Source organism: Mixophyes fleayi, chromosome 3 (genome assembly GCF_038048845.1).
Source record: "Mixophyes fleayi isolate aMixFle1 chromosome 3, aMixFle1.hap1, whole genome shotgun sequence".
Taxonomy (NCBI): domain Eukaryota; kingdom Metazoa; phylum Chordata; class Amphibia; order Anura; family Limnodynastidae; genus Mixophyes; species Mixophyes fleayi.
Genome location: NC_134404.1, coordinates 295,035,729 through 295,048,585, shown reverse-complemented (window position 1 = coordinate 295,048,585; position 12,857 = coordinate 295,035,729).

Here is a 12,857-nt window from a genome sequence, read left to right as displayed (position 1 = left end):
CAATAACAGGGGGGAGGGGTGAGCAGAGAAAAGGTGCCACACAATAACGGGGGGGGGGGAGAGAAAAGGTGCCACACAATAACAGGGGGGAGAAAAGGTACCACACAAAAAACGGGATAAATGATTTGGCCCACTACTGTGTGGCATAATATGAACTGGGGGCACTATTGTGGCATAATATGAACTGGGGACACTATTGTGGCATAATATGATTTTGGGGCACTACTGTGTGGTAAAATATGATTGTGTGGCATAATATCAATTGGGGGTATGTACTCAGGCAGGAGGGAAGGGGGAGAATGTTAATATAATGTGGGAGGTAGGCTATCAATTTAATGGTGGAGTTTAGGTGGGGGCTAATTATTTAATTTGTGCTATTTTATTTGTGGGATGATGTGGGTTAATTTTATATTAGGGCCTAGCAATTTAAGATAGGGTGATTGGACCTTTAATTTAATGCTGGGGTGGTTTGGGGGCTATTAATTGAAAGTGGGGCTGTTTGGGAAAAAAATGTGAATATGAATAATTTAATGGCAGTGATGTTTGCGGGAAATAGGTATATTTATTAACCGTAGATGCTATTTCATTTATTGCTGGGGTTGTTTGGAGGGAGGGAAATAGGTTTATTTATCAGCAGCTGCAGCTATTTATATTAAATGTGAATACTAGTATTTTAATGATGGGCTGGAGGGAGGCCTAATTATAAAACATGGGTTGTATTGATTAAACACCAGGGCTGGTTGGAGTTTTCTAAATTACATATACCCATTTTTTTCCAAATAGGGCTTCCAACATTCCAGTATACAGACAAGCAGCAACTAAACTAAAGACACCAGGAGCCAGAGGTGGTGAAAGTAACAAGACAGGTAGGAGAGAGCAGGACAGTCTGCCAACTGTCCTGAATCTGGTGGGGAAGTCCCGAATTTTGGTGACTGTCTCGTTTAGTGAGATCTGGTCCGACTACAAGGACAGTTGGGAGGTATGTCCCGCTTCACACTGTACTGCTTGTGAGGGCAGAGCTGCGTGCAACTAACAGTATTGCACACTGTATTGCCTGTGTATTTGTCTAACATTTGTCTAAAATGATAGCCATGTTACATAATAGGGGCTCCCTGTCTTAAATACCTCAGGCCCCCAAGTGTTATTCCAGCTCTGGTTAGCAAGAGGGAGGGGATAGCTGCTCCAAGTCTCTGGATAGGACACAGCCTGCAGAACAAGCCGAGGAGCTCTAAGTCTCACAAGATTTGCTAATTTCGTGAGACTAAGAGCTTCCCTGCTCACTCTACAGGAAGTTCCCACCCTGATGGATGTCAGCAGCACCAGAAGCATAGATAAGTACAGTGGGCTGGGGGTGTCATAATGTGCCTCAGGGGTGGCGTGATAAATGTAATGTTTTATTTTAATGTATGTATCATTGCGCCATGTTGGCCATACCCACAACACAATGTGGTCACGCCTTTTTCGTTGCTGCCACACAGGCCCACCTCGGTTTCTTTCCTACTGGACCTGAGGTGGGCCTGTGGACTTTAAATGCTAGGGCTGATTTTTAGTCCCAGTCCGGCCCTGCCCTCATCATAGCATGAAAGAACATGTCCTTACTTTTCCTAGGCTTATCTACTACTTATGATGTTCTGCTTCCCTAAGCACCGAGAGGCGGAAGGGTGAGATACTTGACTATAGCATGTGCACAGTAGCCAAAAACGCTCTTTGCGCCTACAAGTCAGACTTATGTCAAACTTACTCATGTAGAGTCAAACTTGCTTCCGACTCTACATGAGGCCCGATGTGTATAATCCTGCAGGGATCACACCGTTCTAGTTTGACTTTTTTAAATAGCGCTCTTTACAACATGCATGGAACACAGTAAGCAATTCTCTTTACCAAAAAAACTATGAAATAAACACTATTATAACAAATAAATAATGTAATGTTTATTTAAATACAATTATAATACAGTTTATCAAATAAAACTTGTATCTATAATCATTATATGCTTGTGATAAGCATTTATGTGTGTACTTGGATGCACTATTTGCCCAGCAATTACAAAGTCATCATTTGCTAAACAGATAAACACTAATAGCTGATTTACTCAGTCAGGAACCACATAGAAAGAGAAACATGCTCATTTCTAAAGGATGCAGATATGTGAAACTGTTTTTTTTTTTAAACGTGATTGATTCTTTCGTGGGCTACTGATTACACTGCAGAGTTGTTTTTATTAACAGATTATGTGGCTGCACATTCAGCATATTTAAAAATAACATGTTTATGCAGATAATTTAATATACTTTCACAGAGGATGCCCTTGTCAGGAGAAAATAAAAAGGTTTGTTTCAGTCATTTTTTATTTTTCATTGTATAAAAAAACACATATGAATGTACATATTCAGTATACAGCAGTTTATTTCACAGAACCATAGTTCTGAATTGAGACTTTAACTGAAGACGTAATTGTTTTTATAATCTAAATGTCATAAAATGAGTATAATGTATTCCCTACTTATTTGTTGTAGTCTGCCTTTTTTGTTGTTTGATTTAACCCTTATTGTAAAACAGTTGTTCCTTTTATTCTTAACTTCCTCACACCAGTTTCATAGTGCGTTTGTTTGTTCTAGAAATTCTCACAATAAATTTTAATACATTTGCTATATTGAAATGTTTTTATCATATCATCTCTGTCCTTTTTTCCTATACGTTATACAGGTTCAGCTCTTGTCTGTCCTGTTAAATGTCTATTCTGAGACCGTTTTCTAATTTTGGCTATATAACCTCCAGAACTGTACCCACGACCAAAAGTGTCCGACCTATAAAGTGGTTCAAACAAGATTTAATACAATAGGGTGCTAAGGCCTAGTAAAATACAACTTATCTATGGGCAAAAACACATATTTATATAATTATTTTACATATTTACTTTCCCCCAAGTATAATCATCAAAATCATCATCATCATTTATTTATGTTACGCAAGCAAATTCTGTAGCGCTTTACAAACAGTAATAAAACAATACTAGGTAATGCAGACAGACAAAGAGGTAAGAAGGTCCTGCTTGCAAGCTAACAACCTATGGGACAATGGGAGATATATGAGGTTATGTACTACATATTGCATATGTCTAGTCAGATTGAAAGGGGAAAAAGTGCTTAGTGGGCTATATGATCCAGCTGTACAGCAATGTTGGTCAAAGGGTTGTTGTCTTGTGTTACCTGTGTAAAGGGTAGCAATAAGATAACCTAGGGAGGTTAAGAAGGTAGTTGAGGAATTTTATAAGCTTGTCTGCAGAGGTGGGTTTTCCGAGAACGCTTCAAGGTTTAAAGGCAAGAAGAGAGTCTTATTGTATAAAGGAGGTAAATCCGCAAAATGAGTGCAGCCCGAAAAAAGTCCTGTAACTGAGAATGGGAGCAGGTAATGAGTGTTGATGAGAGACGCAGATCTTGTGCAGAATCTGAGGTAGGAAGATATTTTTGAGACAAGTGAGGAGGTGTTTGTTGGTGCAGTTTTGTTGATGGCCATGTTAGTAGAAGTATTTTATATTGGATTTGGTGAAAAACAGGAAACCAACGTACAGCCCGACAGCATCGGTCAGCAGAGGAAGAATAATTTACAAGGAAAATCAATCTAGTCACTGCATGAATAATAGATCGTAGGGGTGAGTTTGAGGGAATTGCAATAGTCAATGCGGGAGATGATGAGTGCATGAATTCATTTTGCAGTGTCTTGTGTGAAAAATGTGCATATTCTGGAAAAGGCTTTGTAGATGTATGTAACATGATTTAGATAGAGTGGGAGACAAAGGATAGTTCTGAGTCAAAGATCACACCTAGTCAACAAACTTGTGGGGTGGAATTTATTGCCATGTTAGAAATGTTAGGTAGGTAACTTCTGTTGGTGGGTAGGAATATTGAGTTTGAGTTGGACATCAAAGATGAAATGGCAGAATAGCAATCAATAACACGGTCCAACATAGCTGGTGAGAGGTCAGGAGATGATAGATAAATTTGGGTACCATCCGCATAGAGATGATACTGAGATTCAAAGGAGCTTATTAGATTTCCAAGGGAAGTGGTGTAGATAGAAAAGAGCAGAGGACCAAGGACAGAGCCATGTGGCACTCCAACTGATAAAGGAAGCCGAGCAGAGGTGCATCCAGATACTGAAAAGCGATTAGATAGGTAGGATGAGAACCAGCATAGGACAGTGTCTTGGAGACCAAGGGATTGTAGCGTTTGTATGAGAAGAGAGTGGTCAACAGTGTCAAATGCAGCAGAGAGATCAAGGAGAATTAAATATGAATAATTCCGAGGAATTGAGCTGGTTGTTTGTGAATGAGGATGATACAATATCAAGTTGGATCTTATCAATCTTGTTCCTACTGGAAGCAAGATCTTGGACACTGATAGGAGACGGAGGGTTTGGAGTGGGAGGGTCTGAGAAGAGTTTTAAATGTGTTAAAAAGGCATTTGGGGTTAGAAGCCTAAGCAGAGATGAGAGATTGGAGGTATGTTTGTTTTGCAGTGTCAAGAGCATTTTAATATGAGTGGTAGATAGCAGTATATGTGAGGAAATCATTAGAACGACAAGATTTACACCAGTGTCGATCTGCGCAAGAAAGTTTTTGAAGATACCATGTTACAACTGTCTTCGAAAAAGCATGAAGAGTCGCAGGAGCACTTAATCAAGGGCTGTTGCTAGGGTTTGGTGAAAATAAGGTAATGCCATACCAGGGGAGGAGAATTTAGAAATTGGGGAGAGAAGGTGTTGGATAGAGGTGGAGAACTGTTGAAAATGAATAGAGTTACATTTTCTGTGGGTATAAGAGTGCTTCTAGAGATAAACAACAGAGAGGTTAAAGTACTGGGGGAGAGCTTGTACCTAATAAGCTGATGATCCGAGAGGGTGAAAGAAGTGTTAAGGAAATCATAATCTAAGCATAGTCTAGAGAAAACAGGATCAAGGCACTGGTCATCCTGATGAGTAGAGGATTCATTCCACTGGAAGAGACCGACAGAAGAATTAGAGAGAGTAGTTTGGAAGTATAAGTGGAATGTGGATTTTTAATGTTAATGTTAAAATCAATCATGATGATCATGTGGATGATGAAAGATAAGTAATGAGAGAGCCATGCAGAGAAATGTTTAAGAAATTGTTGGTGTGCTGCAGGGGGGCTGTCAAACAAATACATTGTTTATTTTGTGAAGGATATAATATAAAAGAGTAATATAATATTTAAACAAAGTGAAATTAGTACAAAGAGTAAATAAAAGTGTTACTTAGCTGCTGCCAATAGATTTTCCAGTAGATATGTTTAATCACAGATTATACTAGGACCCCGTCTTCCTGTGTATAACTGGCAGCACGTTATCTCGAAAGCTATGATGAACAAACTGGAAACAACACAGGTACTTGGCATCGCTACAGTGATCCAAGCTGGGTCCAGATAATGTCGCAGTTTCCTAGCTTTTATAGGCCAGGACCCTAAAATCATTTGCATATAAGGTATAAACATGATTTTCGGACTTTGTACTGGTTTAATACTGATCAAAAGCTTGAGCATGTGCAGTAGGCCCAAAGACACATCCCTAATAAAATATGTGGAGAAGTTTCTAAAAAGACCTTGATTAGATAAGCATTGCGAAATCACTTGGTTATGTAAGCCTTACAGTAATACACACATAAAGTACAAATGTCAAAATGGAGTTTCAGCAGTCATTTTGTTAGACCTGCCACAACGGCGATAAATCACAGCGATACACATAGGAAATGTGAGTGATGGGACATTTAGTACTGTACAGCTGTGAATATGCAATGTGGGGAAAGAAGTAGCCCATTCGCATCTCCTTGTCTGCATTCCAGGTCTGAAGGTGTGGGTGAAATGGAGGCCACCATGTGAAAGGGCTGCAGGTGAGGCATTGTGTGATTGTGTAAGTCATGTTTCTGTTATTGCCAGAAGGTTGACATTGTTTGAGAGGAAGAGGTTGTGTACGGAGATAAGTTTGTTGCAAACAGAGCGGGCATTCCAAAGGGCACATTTAAAGGACTTTGGAAGAGACGGTTGACTGGTGATGTGCTTGAGGTTTTTTGGATATTGGTAGTGTTCTGATATACATGTACAGGCTATGTAGGAGGGACATGGGTTAGGTGATATATCACCAGCTAATATAAGCAGAGAGAGAGAAAGATAGGAAAGATGACTGTAAAATATGTGACATTTTATTTTATGTCGACAGGGTGAAGATGTTCCCAGTTAGTGAATCTAAATAGGAAAAAAGTTCATGAGTGTAACTAGAAGTGAGTAGATTAGTGAGGGGACAATGTGAACAAAGGTGTGTGTTGCAGACGGGTGAAGGATGATATAGTTCTAAATATAATGTCACAAAAGGCTAGTAAGAAAAGCAATTTGTTACATATTGGGATTTAAGAATAAAGGGCAAGAAACTGAGGAAAATAAAAACAAAACAAAATACCTAGTCACAATGTCTAGTGCAGTTAGAGAATAACTGCAAATTCTGGTTGTAGTAGAAGGACCTTATTTCTGGATGTCTTCAGATGTTTGGCAGTATTTGTCCAACTGTGTATATCCCAATACTTTGTAAGATAAACCCACTTAGACTGAATGTTAAAATATAGTTGGGATGAATACAAACTAGCTACATCTGTTCTAATTGATCAGCTGATTAGAGTAAAAAAAAAAACTATTGTTATCAAGTTAGATGAGGCCAGGCCGCTGTCATAAATTATGCTTCACTGATCACCAGCCCAACACAGGTTAAAGCAATGGATAACAAATTCTTGTTACATACTTTTAAAAGCACAGTTGCACAGATGAGTAGTACAAATTAATGAGATGGGGTTCAGAATAGCAGAGGATGGGAATAGTAGCAATTGATGTACTGTACATACTTTTTTAAAAAAAAAGAATAATGGTATCATATGTGGGAGGTTTACTCAAGGTGTGATGCAGTTATAAGACCTAGGAACAAATGTACTTATTTCAGTTTTATCTATTGATGGCCACACATTCTTTGAGAGGTTATGATCGGGGTTGGACTGGAGGTGAGTGGCTGAAAATTGTTGGGCTGGTTCATTATGATTGGGTTTGAGTTTTGTGTTGACTTACAACTAAACAATGATGATGATACTTTGCGTGACACCAAAGCAGAGTTTCCCAGTGACACTCCTATATAGGAAGCGTTATAGGACTTTTTTCCATATATTTATATTTTTGTGGTTTACCATAATTATATAATTTTATGTTACTAATCATTCCAAATAACTGCACAAGACCTGATTCAGGTTCTTCCTAGATTTCAGTGAAGGTCAATAACTTGTACATCATTGTAACAAATGCATTTATTCATGGCTGTTCCACGTCCTTCTGCTTAATGTGAAAGATGGCCTTTAGGCCTCCTACCCATTGATATTTTATTATGTGTTTAAAAATACTAGTAAAAGCGCATGTCAAGTGCAAACGTGTTTGTTATTAGAATTTTTACTAGTGTTTAGAGCTCACTGTAGACGTCTTCACTGCGCTTATCCAAGGTAAGATATAGGTAAGAACAAAATATAAATAGATACATTATGAATAAGTAAAAATGGAACACTACTGCCAAGCTAGAAAAAAAATAGCAGTGTTAATGGTGTCATTAGAAGCAATGGATTCTAATGTCAGACCCATTTACATACATTTTACTATCGTGAAAAATGCTAGTAAAACACGTATAATAATGTGAACTCTTAAGAAACCATGTGCTTAATTTGTGAATTTAGTATATAGAAAACACAAAAAAAAATAGCATAAAATAAATAAATATTTAGTAGTACTATAATGGACAGTTTAGGCCTTCTGATAAATTTAGAGATCTCCAATCACTTTATTAAATGAGCCATTCCTTCTAGTTTAGTGACCAAAAAGGCATGCAATACATTAGGAAAACCAAGCGATTATTTTGCCATGAAAGTGGGGTGAAAATGAAAGTACATTTTCTTTTCAAAATATTTTTTTTTATATATATCAAAATTACTACTACAATTGGAGATTTAGTTGTTTTACATTTTTATATTCTAGTGCACGGAGGTATATTTTCTTTTCTCTTTCAAAATGATTTGCTGCCTTAAATTTTGCAGCAACTGTTTATTTAACATTACCTCAGCTCAGGTTTTCCATTGTTTGCGTAAGACTTGATAAATGAAAAATGGCTCTATTAACACTTGGTTATATATCATGTTTCTAAAATGCTTTGCTTTATGTGTGAAAGAAAGAAGTCTTAGCATGAACTAACAAGAAAAACTTCTCTTAGATGTTACATTAGACGAAGACACCGGGCAGCAGCTTAAAATACTTATCATGCTTAAGTGGTGATATTTTATATGCTTGCACATTAATCATCCAGATTCATAGCTTATTAGTGGTTTTATCCATGTCATATTTCTGTGGTCAAAATTCGTTTGTAAAGATCAGTCACTTAACTTCAAGATGTTGGCAAGATTGTCCAATAAATCTACTTCTCTCTTTATCAACATAATTACATGTGTCTGTCTCACCAAAATAACAAATGATGACTATATATGATATTATTTTGTCTAAACTCGCCAACATATCAATTGTCTTGAAGGTCTCTGGCATCCTGCTGCGATGCTATCACCGTTTTTCTTTGCCTAAAATCAATGCACAAAAACAATAGAGATGCGATATTCCAGAGCAGTTATGTTACAAAAACACTGTGGCTCCTGTCTGATTTTCTGATTTACCCAATCAACAGGGAAAATTGTTGGAATACTCAACTCCAGCTAGTTTCACAGCTGCTAAAATTGTAACAAAGGTAATAGAGGAAAGACTACAAACACTTAATTTTGTACTTTGCATTTAATGACAATTATGACAACATATTTTGGGTCTAGGAAATACATTATGTTTCTAAGTGCTTGCCATACAGTAAGTTAGAATAAAATCAGTAAGGGTTATATTTACTAAACTGCAGGTTTCAACAAGTGTAGATGTTCCTATAGCAGCCAATCAGGTTTAAGCTGGCATTTTGCAGAATGTACTAAATAAATGATAACTAGGGGCCTGATTCATTAAGGATCTTAACTTGAGAAACTTCTTATTTTAGTCTCCTGGACAAAACCATGTTACAATGCAAGGGGTGCAAATTAGTATTCTGTTTTGCACATAAGTTAAATACTGTCTGTTTTTTCATGTAGCACACAAATACTTGATAGATTATTTGTACACTGAAATTTAAAGTTCATATTTGTGTGCTACATGAAAAAACATGATTAGTCCACCTAAACGTTTTAATAAAGAGGATTTGAGGGTTCTGAATAAATCTCCCGGAATAATATACTGAAAAGTTGGCAAGCCAAATGCCAAATGCTGACAGACACAACACATTGCAGGATACAATGCACATGTATATATAAAGTCCCATTAGAACGCACAGATAAAAAAAATATTAAATACATTAACACCTGTTAATAATATAAGCATTAATTTAGAAAAACTGGAATAAAAGTGTTTTATTTTATTTTCTTACATGAAATACATTTATCAGGATGTTATTAATGCCTACTGGACATAAAATGCATTTTCACAGTTGCTTAATTGCAAACAAATGTTCTGGCATGCATACGACCGTCATCACCATCAACTGCGACTTACAACTGCCCTGTAGCTAGTGCAAGTAATACAGCTAGAAAACCCATACCTGAGAGATGCCCAGAGCTTGAATCAGATAGATGTGCATGTGCTCAATCTTTGCACGCACTTACTGAACATTGACTACATGCATATGCCCCTTACCTCCCATGTTCCTCCCTTCAATTCATAAGCAGTCAAAAGTGTTCTCCTTTGCACTCGAAGATGAATTACATGCACTTACGTTCACTGGCGTATAGTCCGTTTCTGATCTATGCTTTATCCTGCATTGAGTCATTGTAAATTATGCCATGGCCATAATACAGAGAAAACTGCTGTTTTTTACGTTTTTATGGCTGATCGCACCTTAGTAAATAGATTCCAAAGCGTTATAAAAAAAAAAACATTGGTTGAGAACAAAATAAATTACCTTTATTAGCATAAGTATGTAATGGCACTAACAACAAGTACAGAAAATGTGTTAGTACTGTGGCAGGCTGTGTGTTGTTGTGAGGATGTAAATTGTGTAAGAAAAATAGGGAAATCATAAATCAGGCAGGCAATGTTGCAGGATTGTTTACACAGCTCTGTCACTAATACAGTGTGCACACAGTAGTCTGGGTGCTAAAAGTCACTGTCAAACAGAGCATCAACAGAAAGATTTTTTACTACCTTCTAGAAAAAAATATTCCTAGGACCTGAAAGCCTGATGCTTGCTGATTCAATGCATTGTGACTGATCTGCTTCTACAGTGTGATTTAATTATTCGCTAAATATTTGTTACCATTACCCATATATATATATATGTGTGTGTGTATATTTATATACATACATATATATATATGTGTATATTTATATATACCATACGTGCCTACTTCTGGAGGCAGCTGTCCGGGAGGGGGTCCATTGAGGGGGGAGTGGCCACGTGCGGTGCACTGTTAGGCTCCACCCCTGTCAGTCTTAGGCAATTTTAGCCAATCGCAGCAGGGGGTAGGGCCACGATGCCGCGTTTAGCCCCGCCCCCACCATCTTAAAGATCGGCGACAGCTGGATCCGGGATTTTTGCCTGCTCTCTCTGGAGTCTGGGAGAACTCCCAAAAATTCGGGAGTCTCCTGGACATTCCGGGAGAGTTGGCAACTATGATATATACTGTATATGTGTGTGTGTGTGCCTATACTGATTGAGCAATGTTCTTCATTGGGGGATATGTTCATATAAGTTTATACAGCATATCTTACATATCTTAGATCACTGTTATGTATGGTCTCCTCACAAGCACTCACCAGGCGGTCGGATGGCTGTTCTAGGAAGATTTCTAGATGGCAAGGTAGTTTTAACATTTCTGTGTATGGTATTTTGAGGCGGCTCAGGACATTTCGTAGAGTTGCTATACAGTATTCAAGTTCCGCCATTGCTTAGCAATTTCGAGCAATGCCATTTTGTACTATATTTGTAAATTTTGCTTTTTGTAACGTTTAGAGTCAAAAGTAGAGCTGGGAGAGAAACATTTAAGTCATTCCCCTGCCTGGTCTGGCTGCAGTAAGACTGGGTGGCAAAATTCCACCCGTGAATTGTGTGAAATTACACAGCCAAATTTTGAGCAAGGCAAATATTTCTTCAATATTATCTGTTACCCTCTCACCCATGTAGTTTTCACTTACCAGTGAATGGTTTTCTATTGGGCTTACGGCTTAGCTACTCTATATTTCCCAAGGATATGTTACAAAATCTAAAAAATGAAATAAATAATTGTAAAATATTTTTAAATGTATATCACATCATACATTTGGCTGCTAGAGTTACAGGGGCAAACGCAGGATTTGTAGATGGGGTTTCCACACCACGCCGCCAATGGGCGTGACCAGCATGCATGGGGGCGTGGCTATATTAGACAGTGCTTGGCTGCTCTCCAACTTTTTCTATCCCCATAATATACATGGGCAATGCTGCGAGCACTACTGTTAGGTGCACACAGCTCTCCCTTTTCAAGCAGAGCCGTGTGAAGCGGAGCAGGGTCCAGCCACCTCAATTATACAGTGCCCCAGGCTTGGAGGGCAGTTTCCAGGCACTAGGAAACCCTCCCTTGGTTTGCCTATGAGTTACATGCAACCTTCAATATCAAAACCACTAGCCATTTCCTTGTGATAACCTTCATAAACTCACATGTGCAATGATAAAGCTATTAGTCATGTCAGAGATAATATTACATTGAGCATTATAAAACATTATCAATTAAATCAATCCTCAACATCACACTGTGTTGATCTCTATAAGCAACCACAAAAATTATTATATTTATCATAAGAATAGATGATTGACAAACGTATTAAGTCAAAATGATTAAAAAAATTCAAATCAGTTTTTGAAATGGTATATGATATAGCTGACAATTAATTGTTTATTTGACTTAATCAATGCTGTTCCTGTGTTAGTAGTACCCAGTATCATAACCCTAGAATATCCTGCCCTACACTTAGCAACGCAGTTCTAAATGCAGTATTTTAACCTATGCACTGGCCTCTAAACCTTGCACTTTTTTTGAAGCAGGAAATTGGGACACCTCTTTTATATGAAGTTTCTGAAGTTTCCTAAGTTCATAAAATTCACCTCTGTTTAGTTTCGCGTGCCAAATCCATTTACACCAGGAGCCTTAATTCAAGGAAAGTAAGCAGTCCAACATAAATATTACCAATGACAAAAACCTGGACAGGACTGGGGAGACTGAAACATATGGAAGACTTCTGAAACTTGACCGAACATCAGGCCCCCTAGCAAGCCCTAAACAGTCCTTTACTATAATATATGATACTACAATACACACTGTAAACTAATTTATACGCAGGGGCAAATAACATCTAACTATATCTCAGAATGTTAAGCACACAGCTATGAAACTATTAAACACACATGCAGAAATAAACTGTGTGATTAGATGTGAATGGCACAATTTTTGCACAGTGTGACAAATGTACGATCGCACCGTCGGTCTAACTTAAATGTGCTCCATGAATTGTACACTGCAGAAAATCTTTTAATATTAGCAGATATTTGTCTGCACAGGACATTGATAGGCTCATGACCCCAAAGAACAGTGGTATGGGCCAGATGTATTACATGATCATTGACTATTTTATTTAACTGTGACTCACACATGTATGATTTGTACAAGTGACAAAGGATGTTGCAAAGCTTTGCCTACATTCCTCTTACATCTGTATC